This window comes from Cricetulus griseus, chromosome X (genome assembly GCF_003668045.3).
Source record: "Cricetulus griseus strain 17A/GY chromosome X, alternate assembly CriGri-PICRH-1.0, whole genome shotgun sequence".
In the NCBI taxonomy this organism is placed as follows: Eukaryota; Metazoa; Chordata; class Mammalia; order Rodentia; family Cricetidae; genus Cricetulus; species Cricetulus griseus.
In genome coordinates, this window is record NC_048604.1 from 41,202,278 (window position 1) to 41,207,735 (window position 5,458).

A 5,458-nucleotide genomic window follows, 5' to 3' on the forward strand; every position below is an offset into this window, starting at 1 on the left:
TTAATAACTGAACTTGTACTTATTTTTCTAGGAACAGAGGAGAGAGAAACTACTGTTTTGTTTCTTTTTGAGGCAGGGTTTCTGCATATAACCTGGCTGTCTTTGAACTTGCTCTGTAGAACAAGCTGGCCTCAACCTACAAAGATCCATTTGTCTCTGCCTCCTGAGTGATGGGATTAAAAGCATGTACCGCCACTGCTCAGTTAAGAGAGAAACTCTTAATCATCCCTAACTTAATCATAGGAGAGTTACATTTTCTTTTAAAAATGGGACAAAGGCAAGAACTGTGCATATGTAGACTCTGATGTCATTCTCAAACTATCAAAACTGGGAGAAAGGTATTTATGTTTCTGATATATGCCAGGGATCTCTTAGACAGTCATTTCTACCCTAAAAATGAAATTTTCTAAGCCCCCACTCCCCCCACTCATATATGGATGAGTTTCATATTAGTTCAACAAAGTGGGGTCAACTTGACTACAACCAGATATTTTATACCAGGCAAGTTCTCCCCATTTGAACCCTAATGATTATAAGTTATTCTTTATTAGAATAGCCAGCAACTTCAGGGAAAGTACAAAATGTATTTTCCTAGATTTAGTAAAGGGAATTTAATTGTAACTGGTAACATATTCTAAACTTCCCCCTTTAAGACCAGAACAAATGTTGATTTTGATACTTCTTTAGTAGTTAAATTATAGGAGTTTGCTCTGTCTTAAAGTAATGTCTGAAGCTACACCCATAAAACCTCACCAACATGACTGCACAAACATGAGGTAAACAAGAGTGACACCAATGGACATGCCAAAGTAGACAGGGAAAATTCTCAGTAGGCCTCATCCCTACCTAATGAACTGTAGACAACTCAGGAAAGCTGGGATCAGCAGAGGTGCTCTTTCGCAGGGAAGAGTACACCACATTGTTGTCCTGTGCCAAATGGTCAGCCCTGAAAACATAACATGAGTAACATTATATGGGCTGAGCAGGTTATATTAGGGGTGTGTTTGTTTGTGTGTGTGTGTGTGTGTGTGTGTGTGTGTGTGTGTGTGTGTGTATGTGTGTGTATGTGTGTGTGTTATAACAATAAAAAGATATCATGAGTTTGAAAGGGAGAGGTGAGGGTTATATGGGAAGGTTTGGAGGGAGGAAAGGGAAGTGACAAAAGTTGTAATTATACAATAATCTCAAGAATTAAAAATAGTAAAAATATAGGAACTCAAAACAAGATTTCTAGAGTTTTTGCTAGGTGCTCTATGGCATTTGGAGGGAGCCTTATTATCTAAAATGGCATATTTCATTCATATACACATGCACTTAAATATATATAAGTAAAACAATATGTTTCCCTGTGGCATTTTAATTATTCTTTGTGCTTTTCTCCTCCCCTCTCTTATATAATGCCTTCTTTCCTCATCTTGAATTAGAGTGTCCCCATTTTTCCCATTTCCTTTCTTTTTTTTTTTTTTTTTGGTTTTTCGAGAAAGGGTTTCTCTGTGTAGCTTAGGAGCCTATCCAGGCACTGGCTCTGCAGACCAGGCTGGCCTTGAACTCACAGAGATCTGCCTGCCTCTGCCTCCCAAGTGCTGGGATTAAAGATGTGTGCCACCAACGCCCAGCCCCATTTCCTTTCTAATAACACCTGTGTCCCACTATCTTCCTATCTAGAGCTATTCCCCATCGCCTCTCTTACTCTCCTTATTCTCTTGGTTACTTTGTGTTACATGATTACACTTAAAGTTTCAGAGCTAGAATCCACAAATTGGAAACCACATCCAGGCTTTGTCATTCTGAGTCTGGGTTTCCTCACTCAGTGTGGTATTTCCTATTTCCATCCATTAACCTGCAAATTTTAATGATTTGTTTTTCGTCACAGCTTAATAGAATTCAATTGTCATGGTTGTGGAAGTCCAAGAGATGCCCAGAGCAATAAAGAGTATTGCCATTGCCCTTGGTTTCCTCTCAGAACCTGAAGGTAAGACCTATTACTTCTGTTTTTGTCTATTTTACATTCTGACCACAGTTTCCCCTCCCTCCTCTCTTCCCATTCCCTCCCTCCATTTCTCTTCTGCCCCTCTCAATCTGCTCTTTTTCCATTTCTATCAGAAAGGGGCTGGCCTCCCATGGCTATCAAAAAAGCATGGCCTATCAAGTTGAGGTAGGACTGAGCATCTCTCCTTGTGTTAAGACTGGACAAGGCAATCCAGTATGAGGAAGAGGTTCCCATGAGCCAGGCAAAGCATTAGCTCCCATTGTTAGGAGTACCACAAATAGACCAAGCTACACAACTGTCACACATATGTAGAGGACTTGTTTTTGCTTTTGTTAGTTAATTTGTTTTGAGGTAGGGTTTTTCTGTATAACACTCCTGGCTGGAACTTGCTTTGTAGACCAGCTTAGCCTTGAACTCACAGAACTGCCTCTGCCCACCTCTGCCTCTTGAGTGCTGGGATTAAAGGATTGTACTACCACCACTTGGCAAGATCTATTAAGTAATACACTAGACACTTTAGACACAGGACTTGGAGTAGTTAAGACGAAACTGACTTGGAAGCCTCATCCCTGAGGAAATGGTCTCATAGTATCTAAAGTTGCTTTTTAAGGTTCTAAAGAGAAAAATAATCGGAGTCTCAAAAAACTGTACAGCCTAGTACTCACAACAATGAATAGAATGGTAAAAAAAAATATCCAAGAGCACATAACTACAGAATGTACCAAACAGTTTTCTAATGTGACTTAAGTGCCATCCAGTTGAAGGTAATTCATACCTGCTACTATAAACCTGCTTTTGGCTGGTGAGATCATAGAATCTGCCACTACCATTGTCCTAATCCAGCATAATTGAAAACTGCCTTCTATATCCTTATAAACGCAGATAAGTATATCTCTCTGCCTTAGGGTTTCTATTGATTTTAAGAAACACGATGACCATGGTAACTCTTATAAAGGAAAACTTTTAATTGGGGCTGGCTTACAGTTTCAGAGGTTTAGTCCATTATCATCATGGCAGGCCATGCTGATGTGTAGGCAGACTTAGTGCTAGAGACAGAGCTCAGAGTTCTATATTTTGATCAGCAGGCATTAGAAGGAGTCTTTTGTCTACCCTGGCAAGACTTGAGCTTATGAGAGCTCAATGCCTGCCTCCACAGTGACACACTTCTGCATGGTCTTAGCCCAACCAGAGACAATCAGATGCAGCAGGGAGTCTAAGTCAAGCAGGAACTTGTTTATTACCACACAGCAAACATCTTTTAAAGGAAAAAAACTGCAGAGTGGGGAAAACAGCCAGCCAATACTTTTAAAGGTCAACCTATCACTCACCTAGTTGCCCTAGGATTTACCTACTAAACACGAGCTGTTCATGCAATGACTTCATCTGGTTCAATCTAGGCAACCAATCATCTTTTTTCATAAACGACTCAGGACTCATCCATCTGACTTATGCTCAGCTCCATCTTTAACTGGCTCCTGTGCCCTACACATTTCCTCCAACAAGGCTGTACCTACTTCAACAAGGTCACAGCTCATATAATGTCACTCCATATATACCAAGTAATCAAACACATGAGTCTATGGGGGGCAGACATATTCAAACCGCCACACTATTTTTTTTCCAGACAGGGTTTCTCTGTGGCTTTGGAGGCTGTCCTGGAACTAGCTCTTGCAGACCAGGGTGGTCTCGAACTCAGAGAGATCTGCCTGCTTCTGCCTCCCGAGTGCTGGGATTAAAGGCGTGTGCCAACAATGCCTGGCACCACCACACTCTTACCTCTCATCAAAGAAGCTTCTTTTTTTTTTAACAACAGATAGATACACAAAATCATAACTGATCAAGATGTAGAGAACCAGAGATCATGGTTACCATTCCCACTTGATACACCTAAAGCTCCGGAAATATCAAGGAGGTGGTGGCAGAAAGATTATGAAAGCCAGAGGACCAGGGAATTTACAAGATAGTATATTCTCTATATGACAGGAAATTGTACCCATGAAATCTTAACTCTGATCTCCTAAATAAGACCTGCACAATGATAACACCAGTTGACATGCCAATGTGGATTCAAAAATTTCACAAAGTCTCATCTCTACATTAAAATCTATAAGCAATTAATGGCTCCTAAGAGGAAATAGTCAGTTTTCTCCATGAATGAGACTCCTGATAGATTATCCATTCCCAAGAAGTCTGCCCTGAACACATTTACATACGGCAACACTAAATGAACTCAGTAGGTTGCATTTATTTTTTTTATATTTTTCTATTTTAAAATTTAAATTAGAAACAAGCTTGTTTACATGTCAATACCAGTTCCCTCTCCCTCCCCTCCTTCCCTGCCTCCCACTAGCCCCCTATCCAATCCTCTTTCTGCTCCCCAGGGAAGGTGAGGCCTTCCATGGGGGAATCGTTAAAGTCTGTCCTATCATTTGGATCAGGGCCTAGGCCCTCCCCAGTGTGTTTAGGCTGAGAGAGTATCCATCCATGTGGAGAGGGCTCCCAAAGTTTATTCACATCCTAGAGATAAATACTGATCCACTACCAGAGGCCCTATACATTTCCCAGACCTCCAAACTGACATCCTCATTCAGGGGGTCTGGAACCGTCCTATGCTGGTTTGCCAGCTGTGAGTCTGGGGTCCATGAGTTACCCTTGTCCAGGTCAGCTGTTTCTGTGGGTTTCTCCAGCCTGGTCTTGACCCCTTTGCTCATCACTCCTCCCTCTCTGCAACTGTATTCCAGGAGTTGAGCTCAGTGTTTAGCTGTGGGTGTCTGCTTCTGCTTCCATCAGCTACTGGATGAAGGCTCTTGGATGGCGTATAAGGTAGGCATCAATCTCATTACCAGGGAAGGGTATCTGAGTTATCCTCTCCACTATTGCTTAGATTGTTAGTTGTGGTCATCCTTATAGATCTCTGGAAATCTCCCTAGTGCCAGATTTCTCTTTAAACCTATAATGTCTCCCTCTGTTATAGTATCTCTTATCTCGTGCTCCTCTATTCTTCCCCCAACTCAACCTTTCTGCTCCCTCATATCTTCCTCTCCCCTCTTTTTCTCCCCCTCTCTTTCTCCTAGCTCCCTCTCCCCTCTCCCCATGCTCCCAATTTTCTAAGGAGATCTTGTCCCTTTCCCCTTCTCTGGGGAACCATGTATATCTCTCTTAGGGTCCTAGTAGGTTGCATTTATATATACATGTTACAATAATAATTGATAAAGAAGAGATCATGAATTTGGGAGTGGTTGGGAGGCAAGAGGAGAACTAGAGGGAGGAAGGGATGGAAATTATATGAGTAGTCCTGTATGGAATTCTCAAAAAGTACAAAAAATAAAAAATAAGAGTTTGAAAAGTTAAAAAATTAAAAATATACATCACATGAAGATCAAAGGGGTCAGGACCAGGCTGATGAATCCTACAGAAACAGCTGGCCCGAACAATGGGGAACACATGGACCCCAGACTGCTGTCTGGG